The following is a 17528-nucleotide window of genomic DNA, read 5'->3' on the forward strand; positions in this document are numbered from 1 at the left end:
ACCATTGAAATGTACACTTTAAATAGGTGAATTTTATGTATGTGAATTAAATCTCAATAAAGCTCTTATATAAAAATGAAATCAAGATCTGAGTGCTGGGTGTGCTTGTTGGTATTGTAGTGTCACAGCTTCTAGGCCCTCCCAGCTGAGAGAGCAAGATACATACGTGTTTATACTAACCCATGGATATACACATACCTATAAATATCTGTATATGTACCCATCTCTATCTCCATTAAGCTAAACATGATTTCATACTGATGTCTCCAACTCTAATCCAATATCACGTAGATCATTCTAGCCTTCCCCACTAGCTTAACTGTAACCTCTCACTCCTGGGTCCCACCATCTGCCATCCATTTATTTAATTGTTCAGTTCCAGTATGCATGTGTAGTAGCTTCAGGATTATTAACCTGAACCCCTGTGGAAAACAACTTTAGCAACCAGAGTACAGTACTTATGTGTAGTTTACTTGCCTTTAATCTTACTTCTCCACTCATATCCCAAGTTTATTATTTTCCCATCACCCCCTACGGTGAATTTATTTCATACAGAGATTCTTCTATCAAAGTTTAAATTCCATCATGAGATCCCCCTACTGCCTAAATTATTTTTAAAAATTGATTATATAAGGTTCAATTCTTGTGCTGCTAAGTTCTATGGGTTTGGCAATTTCATAGTGTCATGTACATCCATTATTATAGTATCATACAGAATAGTTTCACACCCTAAAAACATCTGTACTTCACCTATTCAACTCTCTTCTCCTCTTTCAACATCCCTGAAAACCACTGATGTTTTTACTGTCCATATAGTTTTTCCTTTTCCATTATGTCATATAAATGGGATCATACAGCATATTGGCTTTTCAGATTGGCTTCTTTCATCTAGCGATATACATTTAAGAGTCATCCATGTTTTTGTGTGGCTTGATAGCTCATTTCTTTTTGTCACTGGATAATACTCCATTGTATGGATGTGCCAGTTTTTTTTTTAACTTAAAAAAAATATTTATTTGTCTGTGCCGGGTCTTAGCTGTGGCATACGGGATCTTCATTGCCATGTGTGCGATCTTTAGTTGCAACATGTGGGATCTTTAGTTGCAGTATGCGGGCTCTTAGTTGCAGCATGCAGGATCTAGTTCCCTGACCAAGGATGGAACCCAGGCCCCCTTCATTGGGAGCGCGAAGTCTTAACCACTTGACCACCAGGGAAATCCCCAGGTGTTTTTTGTTTGTTTGTTTTTTGCTTATTTTTGGCTGCATTGGGTCTTCGTTGCTGAGCACGGGCTTTCTCTAGTTGCAGGGGGGTGCTACTCTTTGTTGCCGTGTGTGGGCTTCTCATTGCGGTGGATTCTCTTGTTGCAGAGCACAGGCTCTAGGTGCGTGGGCTTCAGTAGTTGTGGCTCACAGGCTCTAGAGCACAGGCTCAGTAGTTGTGGCACATGGACTTAGTTGCTCCTTGGCATGTGGGATCTTCCCAGACCAGGGATTGAACCTATGTCCTCTGCATTGGCAGGCGGATTCTCAACCACTGCGCCACCAGGGAAGTCCCCCAGTTATTTTTAATAGGCTTGATTCTTTTGAGCAATTTCAGGTTCACAGCAAAATTGAGAAGAAAGTACAGTTCCCCTACACAGGCACAGCCTCCACCACTATTAATATCCTACCAGAGTGGTACATTTGTTATAATTGATGAACCTACATGAACATATCATAATCACTCAAAGTCCATAGTTTCTATTATGGTTTACTCCTGATGCTATATATTCTGTGGGTTTTTACAAATGTATAATGACATGTATCCACCATTATGGTATCATATAGAATATTTTTACTGCCCTAAAAAATCCTCTATACTCTGCCAATGCATCCCTCCCTCCCCCTAACCCCTGGCAACCACTGATCTTTTTTTAATGTCTCCATAGTTTTACCTTTTCCAGAATGTCATATAGTTGGAATCATACAGTATATAGCCTTTTCAGATTGGCTTCCTGCACTTAGTAATATACACTTCAGTTCCCTCCATGTCTTTTCATGACTTGATAGGTCATTTCTTTTTAGTGCTGCATAATATTCCATTGTCTGGATGTGCCATTTCTCTTCAGTTCCTTTTTTTTTTTTTTTGCGATACGCGGGCCTCTCACCACTGTGGCCTCTCCCGTTGCGGAGCACAGGCTCCGGACGCGCAGGCTCAGCAGCCATGGCTCACGGGCCCAGCCGCTCCACGACATGTGGGATCTTCCCGGACCGGGGCACGAACCTGTGTCCCCTGCATCGGCAGGCGGACTCTCAACCACTGCGCCACCAGGGAAGCCCTCCTTTTTTTTTTTTAATCATATATAGGTACTGAATTTTGTTGAATATATTTTCTGCCTCTATAGATATGATCTCATGGTTTTTCTGATTTAGTCTGTTAATAGGATGAATTACATTGATTTATGAATGTTGGACCAGCCTTGCATTCGGGAATGAACTCTATAAGATTTCCCTGGGGCTTCCCTGGTGGCGCAGTGGCTGAGGGTCTGCCTGCCGATGCAGGGCACGCAGGTTCGTGCCCCGGTCCGGGAGGATCCCACGTGCCGCAGAGCGGCTGGGCCCGTGAGCCATGGCCGCTGGGCCTGCACGTCCGGAGCCTGTGCTCCGCAACGGGAGAGGCCACGGCAGTGAGAGGTCCATGTACCGCAAAAAAAAAAAAAAAAAGATTTCCCTGGCTTGCAGATATTATCTTGATTTCTCAGTGTTCTGGACAGAAGCAAAGGGCAGGAGGACACTATGTCATAAGCTCTGGAGAGTAGGCTAACTCTGCTGCTTGTACAAGTCTGTGACTTAGAACTCTGACATCACACTTTCTGTTTAATGGGGAATGAGGTTCTGTTTGCAGTGAAGACACCAAGCACCTACACTTAAGCTTGCCTCATATATTCATGGCTCTATAAATGGCTGTTCTCCCTGAAGCCACTGGATGTAACTGTCAATTATGACATTCACTGGCCCTCTGGTACTACTGGAATCAGCTTTTGTCATTCAAGTTTTAAAAGCTCTCTGGACAGCTGGGAAGGTAGTATTGCTCACTGGTTAAGAGCACAAGTCTGAGTCCCTGCATCCAATTCTTTTAGGTATATACCTAAAAGTGGAATTGCTGGATCATATGGTAATTCTGTGTTTAATTTTTTTGAGGAACCACCATACTGTTTTCCACAGTGACTGATGACCTACAGTTTTAAGTTCAGATTTTTCTAATATGACAGAAAGAAAAAGAAAACAACCAGAAATAAAATTGACCTTCCCTCGTGGAGCCAGATATACACACTTCAGTTAAAGACTAAAAGTAGTACCGTCCCTCTCACTGATATGAGAGTATTACTTTTATATAATTTAAATTTTGTTTTAAATAGTGACTAACAAAAAAAATAAAATGTATAATCTTCATATGCTCTGGCTATCCATTAGGTGGCCCTTGGGTGCTGAATCTTTGAAAAACCCTGGGTAAAATGCTGAACAAATGTGTATCCAACTTACTTGCAACCTCCTCCGGGAACTTCCTCAGCCCCCTGACTCCCAGGAGGTTCTTTCCGTCCCCTGAGCTCCAAAGGTCCTCCTGATCTCCAACACTTACCACATTTGTCCTCTTCATGCTCCAGTGCTCCCCCAGTCTAAACTGGAGCCCTAGAGGACACACTTGCTCACTGGTCAGTGTCTCCAGCAAGGCCTGGATGGTTCTGGGATTTTGTCTAGGCTGCATGTCTGACTGGGTCTGGGAACAAAGGGTCCAATTCAGGACTTCAGATCAGCCTAGCCAAGAACTGTGGATGCACAGCTCCCATCGGCCCACTTATGAGAGGCTCCCAGAACTCCAGCCCAAGATCCTTTATTCCCCTTGGCTTGCTGTTCCCACCCTCTCCTGCCCGGGCTCCCTGCATGCAGGAGGCCCAAGGAGCAGACAGTCACCTGTTGTCATGTAACTGTTGATGCTGCCTCTCAGTGGGCTCCGCACATCTGGGGTTGACGTCAGCATTAGTTTGCTGTGTATGCGCATGCATTGCATTGGAACATGAAATAGTCTTAGAATCCATGACTCAGACTACTCCCTGATTCAGATTGGCCTGTCACAACAGGTAATTAAGGGGTTTCTTGTTTTACAGATAGTTTCCCCCACAATTAAAATGTTCTAATAGCAATAAGGTCATTGTTAACAACTCAGACATGCAACTGTAGAGAAGAAGGTGAAAAGCAACTGAATTTCACTACCCAACATAAGCACTATTAACATTTAATGTACTATCCTTTCATACGTGTGTAGACTCTTACAAAACTGTGCAAAGTTTATGTGTTTATAATTAAGGTTTTACTTAGAAGTACACCCTAGACATCTATTTCATTATACTCAAATGGCTCGATAATTTCCCCCGTGTGCATGTATATGTAGCCAAACTCCTGTTTGAAGGCCTGGTTTGTTTTCAGTTTTTCAGTGATATAAACAATGCTGAGATCAACCTCTGGCTCCCAGATTATTTATATTGACTGATTTTAACAGGTAACTTGAATTTTTTCCACAAGGGGGAAGCAGGCTACTGTGAGAAGACTAAGATTCAAAAAACAAAAACAGCTAAAAAGTTCTTACTCTTTTGCTTTCAGGAAAGAAAAAAAAAAGGAAGAAAGAAAGTTCTTTGACACACAGAAGCTCACCCCAACCTTGTGAGGCTGGTGGTAGTATTTTCCTCATCTTATGGATATGGAAACTGGGTGATGTGTATGGATTCTTACCAACCAGTGAGTGCCAAGGTGGAATTCAAAGCTCTCTTCTGGTTCCATACAGCTGGCTCTCTTTCCTTCACAACACTTCCAAATTGACATTGGCATTCTCCGTACATTCAGTTCAGGTCTAGGTACTGTGCTGGGGACACTCTGAGGCATGCAGAAATGAATCAAAGGGACTTCCCTGGTGGTGCAGTGGTTAAGAATTTGCCTGCCAATGCAGAGGACATGGGTTCGAGCCCTGGTCTGGGAAGATTCCCACATGCCATGGAGCAACTAAGCCTGTGCACCACAACTACTGAGTCCATGTGCCACAGCTACTGAAGCCTGCACGCCTAGAGCCTGTGCTCCGCAACAAAGAGAAGCCACCGCAATGAGAAGCCCGCGCACCGCAATGAAGAGTAGCCCCCGCTCGCCACAACTAGAGAAAGCTCGTGTGCAGCAACGAAGACCCAACATGGCCAAAAATAAATAAATTTATTTTTTAAAAATGAGGGACTTCCCTGGTGGCACAGTGATTAAGAATCTGCCTGCCATTGCAGGGGACACAGTTTCAAGCCCTGGTCCAGGAAGATCCCACATGCCGCGGAGCAACTAAGCCCGTGTGCCACAACTACTGAGCCCACGTGCCACAATTACTGAAGCCCACATGCCTAGAGCCTGTGCTCCACAACGAGAAGCCACCGCAATGAGAAGCCCACGCACCACAATGAAGAGTAGCCCCGACTCGCAGCAACTAGAGAAAAGCCAACGTGCAGCAACAAATGCGGCCAAAAATAAATTTATTAAAAAAAAAAAAGAATTAGAGGATCCCTGATCCTCAGGGGGTCATTATCAGGTGTGAGGACAGACTTAGACATAAGAAACTGAATGACTAGATGCCCACTAGAATAAAGAGAGCCCAGGAAGGCAAGAAAGTCCCTTTAATGGTGAGACCAAGCACAGCTTTATAAAAGAAGCATGATGCCAATAAGAGTTAAGGTTTATTTAGCATTTACTCTAGGAGGCACTGTGCTAAGTCCTTTATATGCATAATCTAACTAAAAGTTCCCCACAGATCTGGAAGGTGTTAATGTCCTTTTTATAGGGAAGAAAATGGATGATTAGAGAGGTTAAGAAACTGGCTACTTGTGTCAGAACCCTGGAACCCACATCCTTAATGTGTATTTGGCAGGTCCTAGAAGGAATGGTAGACCTTCAATAGGCAGAGCTAGGAGAGAGACTTCTAGGAGAGGAAACAGAGAAACAAAGTGTTGGAGGCAAGAAATACGGGCACATTTGGGAATGCAAGGGCATCGGTGTGCCTGGAGTGTGAAAGAGGAGGAATCTGAAGAGATAAAAGCTAGAGGGAGAAAACTGAGCCAGATTGTAGAAATCTGTGAAGAGCAAGCCAAGGCGATCCTACTGTGTTTTATAGTGGGGGGAACCAACCAAAGAGAATGACATCACCTGTGTTTTATGAAGATAAATTTGATGCATTGCATAAGGGAACAAGGAGACTATTAGGGGATTGTTAAAATAATATCCTGGCCAAAGGTAACCAGAGAAGAAATGAGAACTGAAAGACATTACCGAGATAAAATCCACGAGATATGACATCTCATTAGACAATGGGGAGAGAGGAGAGAACCATGATTACGGTTTACACGTTTGGGCAACTGGGAGAATAAGCGTGTACACCAGGAGGGGGCCATGGGGAGAGATGGTGTTTTTCCCTATATAGGATTGAGGAACCTGAGGGACTTCTGGGTAGAGATGTTCAGTGGGGAGTTAGGAGCAGGAAGCTGGTGATTTAGATGTGGTACCCGGGAATCAGAGGAAATGACTGGGAGCAGGCCAGGGAGAATCTATACTTAGGATTCAGCAGGGGATGTTTGTACCCTGATAACCTGTAATTCCACTGTCAGATTTCTGTTGCAGAGAAATAAAATCACAAGTGCACAAGAAAGTGTATGAAGGATGTTCACAGCAGCACTGTTTGTAGCAGTGAAAGGTGGGGTGAGGGGAGGAGTGAGTAAATAAACCATAAAACAGCCACATTGTGCAGTGGTTGAAAATTAAGTAGATAAAAAAATGCTAACATGGACAGATCTCCAAAACATAAAGTGGGAGAGAAAAGCAAGTTATAGCACAATAATAATAATGTGTAGTGCTACTTATGAAAAAAGAAGAAAAGCTAAACAGAAAATGTTGTCACATATATTTTAAATATTGTGTGTGGGTGTGTGTGCACAGAGAAAATTCTGGAAGGATAAACATACTGTTAATTATGCTGGAGGAAAAGAGTTGTGAGAAAATTGAAGAGCAAGAGGTGACCTAAATGGGAAGGAAATCCAAAAAAGAGGGGGTATATGTATACTTATAGCTGATTCATTTTGCTGTACAGCAGAAACTAACACAACATTGTAAAACAACTATACTCCAATAAAAATTAATTTTAAAAAATGAAGAGCAAGAGGGGTGAAATGGGATTTTAGCCTTAGTTGCCAGGTTTTAATTTTATAAGAAGAATGCAATCATAATGACTTATGTGAATAAAAGTATTAAAAAATATATAGATTCAATGGGAATAAGAGAGAATGGAAGAGATGGGGACATATTCCAAGGCTATGGGGGGTAGGAAAATATTATTGGGAACACTGGGAGAGGTTTCTGGAAGTGCAAAGTGGAGGGGGGAATCACAACACTCACCGACTCTGCAGAGGCAACCAGCAGGATGAGCCCTGTGAGCTCAGCTAGCTTTCAACACCTTTCAATTATAGCCACAAGCTCCTGTGTCCTGGAAAGGTCACCATGTCCCACCACTAGCCTTGGAATGAGCCGGTGTTTGTTCTGTTCTTTCCTGAGTTGTAAATGTCCTATGACTTTTCATCCAATTCTTGTGTTTGCATAATGCCCTCCCTTTCCCAGAAATTCCAGCATTCTTCGTGTTCTCATTTCAGTCCTTCAAGCTACCAGTGAAGTCCACTTCCTCCTGTTCCAATCCCAGCCAGTTGCTGCCTCATCTCTTGTCCGCCATTCAAAAATATTCCTACTCCAGGTTACTTACAAGAACATTGTGGGAGGCCTTTTATGGAATTTTTCAAGAGACGCCTGGCAATAGATGTTGCTAACACTGACTGAGCACAGAGAGGTGCCGGCAGTGGTGCTAAACTTTATAGAAAGTATCTCATTTGATTCCTCCAGCAACCTAGTAGGTCAATACAATTATAACCCTCATTTCACAGCCAAGACTTAGTGTGTAGTGGTAAGCATGTAGTGGGTGAGTGTTAGGACAAAATCACATAAGCGATTGAATGGGGGTCAGAGAGATGGGGGAGGTATAAGGGGCTGGGTGAGGGAACAACTTCTCAGGTGCTGGACTGGGGGTCGGGGGCGTTCATTTTGCCAAGTGCCTTTATAGCCATGATTTCATTTGGTGTCACCACATTGATCTAATGATGGGGATCATTAGGGAAGATAATGGGTGAATCAAACTGTAATTCCCTTAAAGTGGCAACCATTGGGTCAAGGGCTTTTCCAGCCTATTAACCCACCATGATGCCTTGAGCAAGTCTGCAAGGGGGTGGAATGCAGACAGAGTGGGGACTGTCTGTGGCTGCTTTTGGCACAGTTCCTTAAGGATCATCAAGTTCCTAGCAGCTGCTCCTCCCCGTCTGGAAACTCTTGGCCAGGCAGCCCCTGCTCTCCAAGCCCGACCATTCCAGGAGATAAAGCTAAGTGGCAGAGGAGCCAGTTTCCTGGGGTTAATAAACAGGCTGTTTATAGCCAGAAGCGGTCACGGGGCAGGGACAGACAGGCTGGGAGGTCACGCTCCTTCTCAATGTTGAGGTTTCTCATAAACATTTCTCCCAGTGAGCCTTCTGGGATGCAAGGACAACTCTGGGCCCGTTGCCCTTGCTGGGGGCAGAGTGCCAAGACACCCACACCTCACTTCCTCCTCCTTCCTCCCCACTCCCCCACTCTTTCCTTTCTTCTGTCATTCCTTTCCTATCTTCTATAATGGAAAGAAGATACATTTTCACAATAGATACACCCCGTAACTTTGGGCAGGTAATCCATCCCTCTGAGTCCCAGTTTCCTCCCTATAATATGGGGGTAATGACAGGGCCCTCCCTGCAGGAGGTATGGGAAGGTCTCTAGCACTGTGTTTGGCACACACAGTGGGTATTTAAAACACACTTGTCTGGACTTGAGGACACAGGGATGGGGAAGGGTAAGCTGGGACGAAGTGAGAGAGTGGCATGGACATATATACACTACCAAATGTAAAACAGATAGCTAATGGGAAGCAGCCCCATAGTACAGGAAGATCAGCTTGGTGCTTTGTGACCACCTAGAGGGGTGGGATAGGGAGGGTGGGAGGGAGACGGAAGAGGGAGAAGAAATGGGGATATACGTATATGTATAGCTGATTCACTTTGTTATACAGCAGAAACTAACACACCATTGTAAAGCAATTATACTCCAATAAAGATGTTAAAAAAAACAAAACACACATTTGTCTTTCCCCTTTTCCCTCTCCACCCCATCCCTTCTCCCTAACTCTGGTCCCTGCCCTTTTCACTTTCTAATCTCCTGCCCCAGTCCTGCCCCAACTAGCCCCCCACCCCACCCCCGGGCACTTCCGGCCCCTCTGACTGTGCTTCTGCTGCCTGGGCTGATGGGAGAGGCAGTCAGGCTTGCCCTGAGGAGGGCGGCCCACTGTAGGGCCAGCCAGCCAGCCTTGGCACTTACCACAAGGCCACACCCTAGCCTCTCTGCTTTTAGTAAATAGCCCACAGGATTTGGGGGTGGGGGGAGGATGTAGAAAGGGAGAGGCCAAGATACTTTACTCTTTGGCTTATTGTTGCCCTCAATATGACTCTTCCAGTGGCTTAATGATCAGAGATCATTGCGTAAGTTACCGTGGGGTAAATTTTGGGTGTAAGTTACCGAAGGGGACTTTAGGCAAGTCCCCTTCACTCTCTGGACTCAGAACAGCGTGCAATAAAAGTGGAGAGTATCAGGCCCTGGAGCCAGACTGTCTGAGCTGGAACCTTGTCTCCACTACTTACTAGCTTGGGTTGCTAACCTCTCTATCCCCCAGTTTCCTCAATTTTAAATTTATATGTATTTTATAGGGTTGTTACGAGGATTAAATAAATTAGTCTGTTTAGATCACTTAGAACAGAGCCTAGCCCATAGAAGGCACCCAGTTAATCTTAGCTATTCTGTGTAAATGGGGAGGTAGAACAGGGTGGGTACAACATTATATGTCAAACATATTTCAATTATTAAAAAAAAAGCTCTAATATGTAAAAAAAAAAGAAAAGAACGTGTGGTGTGCACGTGGGAAGAGCAGGACATCCTCTCAGAGTATTACACAGTCCTGAAACCTCACATTCCTCCTCTTTGTTGACCTCTGGATGAGAACAGATCAGACTCTTGTACACAAGATTCTGCCTAAATAAAGGCAAAGTACAAGGATTAAGGGACACTCCCAAATCTATGTCTCCCCTTTCTATTTCTCATTCATTCATTCACTCATTCATTCTTAAATAACTATTAATTAAATACCCTCTGTGTGTGCCTGGTACTTTTCTAGGGCTGGAGTTACAGCAGAGAATAAGACATAGTCTCTGACATCATGCTGCTTACATTCTAGGTGGAAGGAGAATGGGATAGACCATAGTAGGTAGATAAATAAATGAATGGGAGCACTTAAAATTGTGGAAAGTAATAAAAGAATAGCAAAACAAAATGATGGAGCGGGGAGTTTTCTTCTGTCTATTGTCCTCAAAATAAAGTCCAAGGCTGCGAAAGCCTATCTCCATCTGCCCTTATTTACCTCTCCAGCCTTACCTCTTGTCACTTTTCACCTTGAACTCTCTGCTTCAGCCATGAAAAACCTGCGTATCAAAGTTGGAAGGGGCCCACTTGACCCTTGATCTAGTGGTTCTTTTAGCCCCAAACACAATCTCTTTTTCGCTACTTCTTTCATGTCTCTCACCCAGCTAACTCTTGCTCCTTCTCAGTCACTAGTTACTTCCACCTGGAAGCCAGCCCTGCTCCCACGAATCCAGGTGAGGTGCCTCTCTTTGTGCTGCACTTTCTCTTTCAAGAGTATCTGTCACCCTGTGTAGCCAGTTTGCTGTTGTCCCTGCACCAGACCGTGAGCTCCTGGAGGGCAGGAATCACGTCTTGTTCTCCCTGAATCATAGAATCCTCAACAGTTGACACAGTGCATAGTACATAGTAGATGCTTAAGAAACACCTGTTGAATTAATTAACACTCAGTTTAGTAAGTTTTTTTTTTTTTTTTTTTTTTTTTATGCGGTACGCAGGCCTCTCACTGTTGTGGCCTTTCCCGTTACGGAGCACAGGCTCCAGACGCACAGGCTCAGCGGCCATGGCTCACGGGCCCAGCCGCTCCGCGGCATGTATGATCCTCCCGGACCGGGGCACAAACCCGTGTCCCCTGCATTGGCAGGCAGACTCTCAACCACTGTGCCACCAGGGAAGCCCCTAGTAAGTGTTAAGAGCTCATTAATATGAGGAAAAGACATGGACAAGGCATGGCTTTGGAGACAAAGAATTAATTGGAAGAAAAAGTTATAATTTCTCAGTCCTTTCTGGAGTCCATATTCTAGCATCTTGCATCTCTAATACTCCACCAGAGCCTCCTAAAAGGCTTACAGAGCAGTCAGGGCAGAAATTATTGACCCCACTTAACAGCTAAGGAAGGTCAAGCCCCAGAAAGGTGAATCTACTTTAGCAGAAGTTACCTAGCCAGGTGGCAGTAGAGTGCATCTGAACAAGTTTAGGGCCCCAGAGACATCAGGCCCAACCTCTTCATCATACAGGGAATGTGGATGGGGGTGGTAACAGGCAGACTCTGAACTAAGTGTCCTGGCTCATCTAAAACTCAAAATAACTGCTTGAGGGTGACAGTGATGGTAGCCACAAAGGGGGAGGCAACATGATTTACCCACAGTCTACCCTCACCCTGTAACCCAACCCGACTAGGCAGATTCTCCAGGCCACCACTCCATTTGTCCTCAGGGACTCCTTCCTGGGGTCAGTTCATGAGACACTGCACAGTCAGAGACTCACTAGGATGGACAAAACCTCAGAATTCTAACTTCTTTGTTTCAGAGTTGGGGACATCAGGGCTCAGAGAGATGGGACTAGCCTATGGCACCTACGGAGATAGGATCAGGACTCCAGATTCTCAGTCCAAAACTTTCTCAAGTATACCCTTGACATGAACCTCTGAGTTGGGGAAAGGGTGACAATGATGTGGACCAGACCTGGCCATTTGTTATCTGCGGTCATGTTGGGAGAAGTGAGGGAGGAGGGGTGATGGACTACCCACTCCATCTGGTTGTCCTACTCTAGAGTTTATTAGTTCCCACTAGTCCTCATTGGTTTTGTGCATTGTCAGTTAACCAGAGGAAGCAGACTATGGGTTGTCCACTGTTTAGTGACTGTTTATGAAGGTCATTATTGCTACTCCAGCACAGTAGTCTCCCAGCCAAACAACAACATAGAGAGGATGGAGTGCAGGAAAAATGAGGCCAGCAGAGACATAGGTAGGACTCCCTACTACTAAGAAATGGGGAAAAGTGTACACGTTTTAGGTTCTAAGAGAAGGGAAGGGACATTTTGTCTGAAAGCTTGGAATTGTATCCAGCATAGGTATGACCCTTGCAGATGCCTGTCTTTGCTGTGAGTCCCTGGACAAATCACTCAGCCTCTTGGAACCTCAGCCTCTCAAATGAGAGGAGAGTTGAATGAGATAGTTTCTAGGGACTCTTCCCCTTTTTTATAATTCTCCCTCCAACGAAGTGGGCATTAGACGAAGTGAGGGTCATTAACTCCATTTCAGGTAAATTCAATAAACCTAGTATTTGCCAGGCCAGGTCCTGCTGAAGTTTAACTGCAAGATCTGAGGAAAAGGGTTAACATGCAAGCCTGAGATTGCTATGCTTAGAAAGACCTGCTTGCACAACTGGCCCTGGGTTGATGTTCAGCGACTGATTTCAGGAGGATTTCCACCGTTCCCAGAACTGATAAGAGTGGCGCACTATGCCTAAACTATTTGGACCAACAATGTGGCTTGTGCTGAATTCCTGCTTTCCTTCTGGGAGTCTGGCATCTTGGTACATGCTAGGCAGAGGATGCCTACATGGCCAGCCCCCAGTAAAAACTGAGCACTGAGTCTAATGGGTCTCCCTGGTGGACACTTTACATGTGTTGTCACACTTTGTTGCTAGAGGAATTAAGTACAGCCTGTGTGACTCAACTGGGAGAGGCCTCTTGGAAGCTTGTGCCTGATTTCACCCAGTCTTTGTCTCATGCACCTTTTCCCTTGGTTGATTTGTTCTGTAACCTATTGCTGTAATAACTCATAGGTTTATTATATAGCTTAAATATACAGCTTAAACCCAGCATGATCCAATAGAAATATAATGTCAGTTGTGAATGTAATTTAAATTTTTCTATTGGTCACATTTTACAAGCTAAAAAGAAAGAGGTGAAATTAATTTCAAGAATATAGTTTCTTTAAGCCAATATATAAAAATATTAACGTTTCAACACGTAATGATATAAAAATGTATTGAGATATTTTTACATTCTTTTTTTCTTACTAAGTCTTCAAAAACCAGTGTGTATTTTACATTCACAGCACATCTCAGTTTGGACTAGCCACATTCCAAGTGCTCACAAGCCACATCCAGCTATTGGCTGCCATGTTGAACAGCGCAGGCTTACAGATAATGACAAGGACTCTGGAAACAGGACATCTGGGTCAGAATCCTGGTTTTGCCACCTACCAGCTGCATGACCTTAAGCGAAGTGATTTAACCTATGTGTTAGTTTCTTCATCTCTAAAATGGGGATAATAATGTTAGCTACCTCATGAAGTTACAGGGATTTTTCCAAAAGTTAATAAATCTAAGGCAGTACCTGGTACATATAGGATGTTGGGTGAATGCTGGCTGCTCCTCTTATTATCCAAAAGGTTGGCCTTTGAGGTCAACTTGCCCAACTCTTTATTCCATAGATGAGGAAACGGAGGCCCAGAGTTTGGAAGGCACTGGTTTGAAAAGCAAAGGCTCTAGCCACCTCTTTTCCTGTCCCCTGGCTAGCTCTAAGACAGCACCTGCCAATTATTTAGGAAACCAGCAGCTTCAGGGCCCCACCTAGGTTCTGCAATCCTGTCTTGATTGCAAAACAGGGCCACCATTTGAGTTGGCACTGAAGTGGTGGGGCTGAGCCTCCCTTCTGCCACTGCCATCTGGACCCAACAGTTGGGCTGGCTGACTCCGTCACTGAGTCCAGTGCTTACTCAGCACTGATAGGGCTGCCTTCCATTGTTTTCGCTTTTTACGCCCTTCTTATTTATTAACTCATGTTCTATCTTCCTCGAAGATGCAGAGCATCAGCACTTTTTTAAAACCTCCTTTTAATCATCTACCGTCCCCATCCACCCACCAAGCAGGTAGATAGGGAGCTCCCCAAATATGTCTATAAAAGAGAGAGTAAAGAGGTACTGGGTGCCCACTTATCTGGGATGCAGTAGGGCATGTTCTCAGGCTGGAAACAAAACTGGCTTATGATTCCTCTAGAGTATCTGTCTCCACCCTTCCTTTCCTGAAACCCAGATGAAATCATCTACTTTCCTCTGACAAACTCACACGTCTCAAATCTTACTAGCAGCTGGAATCAGACCAGTTTCGTGGGCTCAAATTTGACAGCACATGCTGACCTGAAGATCTGCTTATTCCATTTACCAAATAGTGCTTTATTTGGCATTTGTTTATTTAATAGATAGTTACTGAGCATCTACTGTGTATTAAGCCCTCTGCAAAGTGGTAAGAATGAAGCCTTTGTGGACCTTATGATTTATTGTAGAAAACAGACAAACAAGAAATGCTGGTAAAGTACAACAAAGGCTTGATGTGGAAAATTCAAATACTCTAGGAACTATAATAGAATAAAGCAAGGGGACCTGAATAAAACTCTTTCCATGGTGTTGACATGATGCTGAAATCTGAAAACGGTAGGAAAGAACCAGTAAAAGAGAGAGAACATGGAGAGTTCCAGACAGAACTCAACAACATAGACAAGACCTGGAGGTGAGAGAGAAGAGCATGTTGGAAGAACTGGAGAACAGTCCAGTACAGCTGGGTAGAGAGAATAAGAAGAGTGTGGCAAAAGATGAGGAAGCGGCTGGATTTGGAGGATACTGCCTGAAGCGCTAAGGAATTTGGACTTTAACCTGAGGGCAAGGGGAAACATCCTGGTGGAGAATAACATCTTTCAAAACATAGGGTTCCTGGGAACAAATCAACCAAATGTACTAGAAAGGCTGATGATGAAAAGACTGGCAAGTGTTGTTTTCAACCTTGTCTTCATGATCTTTGTACTGAGGCTCAGACCTCCTTTGAAAGTAGTCTGCAGCATGAAAGCCCAACCCAACGGCAGGCCATGCTCCCTCAACCTCCCAGCCCACTGTCCATGAGATCAGTACTCCCGAGTCTGGGGCAGCACAGGTCTTCCTTAGACCCTTGGAACTGTAGAGGCACAGAGACCACCATGGAGAGATTGTCAAAGACTCTTGTCTAACAGATTGACCAACTGAGGCCCAGAGAAAGAAGGTAACTTGTCTGTGGCCCCACTGCAAGCCTCAGGCTCTGACTCCTTCTTGTCTCCCCCAGAGAAACCAAACACTAGGGCTAGGACTAGGGTGAGGCAAGTCAGGCACTCAGGCTGCACCATTTAAGGAGGCACTCGCTTGCGGGTGCCAGCTCTGCACTTGCCTTACCCTCATCCTGGCTCTGTTGGACACACTTCGAAGGCAGAGATTGTAACTCCAGAAACCTTTTTGACATCTTTCATCGTGTTGACATGATGCTAGGCACATTTTTTTTTTTTTTTTTTTTTTTTTTTGCCGTACGCGGGCCTCTCACTGTTGTGGCCTCTCCCAGTGCGGAGCACAGGCTCCGGACGCGCAGGCTCAGCGGCCATGGCTCACAGGCCCAGCCGCTCCGCGGCATGTGGGATCTTCCCAGACCGGGGCAGGAACCCGTGTCCCCTGCATCAACAGGTGGACTCTCAAACACTGTGCCACCAGGGAAGCCCCTAGGCACATATTTTGAGGGATCCTAGATGCCTGCTGATGCTAATGAACAATGGATTTCTGACAAACTGATACGTATACAGATGTTTGTATCTTTGGTTAAATATGACCTTCAGGAGACACCAGAACAAAGTCAAGAGGGCCTGAGAATGGAGTCTAGACCTGGATTCTGGTACCCTCTCTGCCATCAGTTTGCTTTGGGAACTTGAGTAAATTGTTCCCCGTCTCTAGGCTTCAGCAAAATGAGGTGGTTGAATAAATAGCATTTATTGACTACATACTCTGTGTCAGCCACCGTTCAAATGCTTCTGTGCTTTAACTCGTTTAAAGAATTCCTGGCCTTCAACACTCCCTTCACTTCAACAGGCTGTGGTTTGAGGTAAGGAAGGCTTCACAGAGAATGTGGGATTGAGACAGACCTTCCAACTTCCCATGGGGACAATACTATCTTAAATCATAGTAAAGGCATGGTATCTCAAATCACTTCTCCATCAGAAGACAGAGAATCACCTGCCTCAGAATCACCTTTGGAACATGTCTGAAGGTGGAACCCCAGCCTCTGCCGCTAGAGATTCTAATGTACTGATCCTGAAGAGGGACCTGGGAATCTGTATGAAAATCTTCTCAGGTGGCTGGTAGTCTGATTTGGGAAGCAGTGATCCCAGTGCATTCCCCTATCGGTGGAGAGAATCATACCTAGACAGCACAGACCTAGAGCTCCCTGAACCGATCATCAGCATCTTGAAGCAGAGAAACGAAGTCATGGATTGATTAATGCTGCAAATATTAAGCACATGTTGTGTTCTAGGCCCTGTGCCAGCTGGTGATTATGGTCCCTACTCTCAAGCGACTCCTGGTCTAGGTCTGTCACTTATTTTATTTATTTATTTATTTTTGCGGTACGCAGGCCTCTCACTGCTGTGGCCTCTCCCGTTGCGGAGCACAGGCTCTGGACGCGCAGGCCCAGTGGACATGGCTCACGGGCCCAGCCACTCCGCGGCATGTGGGATCTTCCCGGACCGGGGCACGAACCCGTGTCCCCTGCATCGGCAGGCAGACTCTCAACCACTGTGCCACCAGGGAAGCCCTGTCACTTATTTTTAGAAACAAGTCATCTAGCAAGAACCAGAAGGGACTTAGAGAGCATCAACCAATCCCATCATTACACAGTTGGGGAAACTGAGGCCCAGAGAGGGAAAGCAACATGTTCAAGACTACACAGGGAGAAAATGTATTTTCTGCTCTCAAACCAGCTGAGGAATCCCAATGTTCTTCCCAGGAGAGGGCTGCATTCAAAATTCTAGGGAGAGCATTCACTCTGCTTTTTAAGCACTAAACCTACATAGAGTAAATAAATGTTCCTGGAAGTCTCACTTCAGATCTTGCTGACATTTTAGGTCCTTAATATCCCTTCAACCAGAATGGAGGCAGGAGGGAACAGGGAACACCTTGGGGGTGCCATCAACTCTTCGGTGCTTTTCAAAGCCCTTTCCCCGGCTGTGCTGAGGACATTGTGCCTGCCTTTTCTAGCACTTCAGAGTCTAAAGAAGAGGGTCCCGCCTCACGGGTTCACAAGGAACTGGCTCCCATCTCTCTGTCCGGACTTGCTTATGTCACTGTCGCCCAGGGCCTGGGGAGGGGG

The 17528-nt window shown here is 45.1% G+C and overlaps 1 protein-coding gene across 2 annotated transcripts in view; it reads right to left on the reverse strand.

Annotated features, from left to right (window-relative positions):
• ZNF300 (zinc finger protein 300) overlaps positions 1 to 13825 on the reverse strand; it is a 56025-nt gene extending 42200 nt beyond the window's left edge. Inside the window, exon 1 of one of the 2 annotated variants that reach the window (XM_081231628.1) lies at positions 13711 to 13825. The gene's annotated coding sequence lies outside the window, so the exon portion shown is untranslated. Of the gene's footprint in view, positions 1 to 7449; positions 7554 to 13710 lie in introns of those variants that run through there. The other variant, XM_081231626.1, reaches the window with a different exon arrangement.
• Between the last annotated feature and the right edge of the window lie 3703 nt (positions 13826 to 17528).

This window comes from Mesoplodon bidens, assembly GCF_964165515.1.
Source record: "Mesoplodon bidens genome assembly, chromosome: 4".
Classification (NCBI taxonomy): Eukaryota; Metazoa; Chordata; class Mammalia; order Artiodactyla; family Ziphiidae; genus Mesoplodon; species Mesoplodon bidens.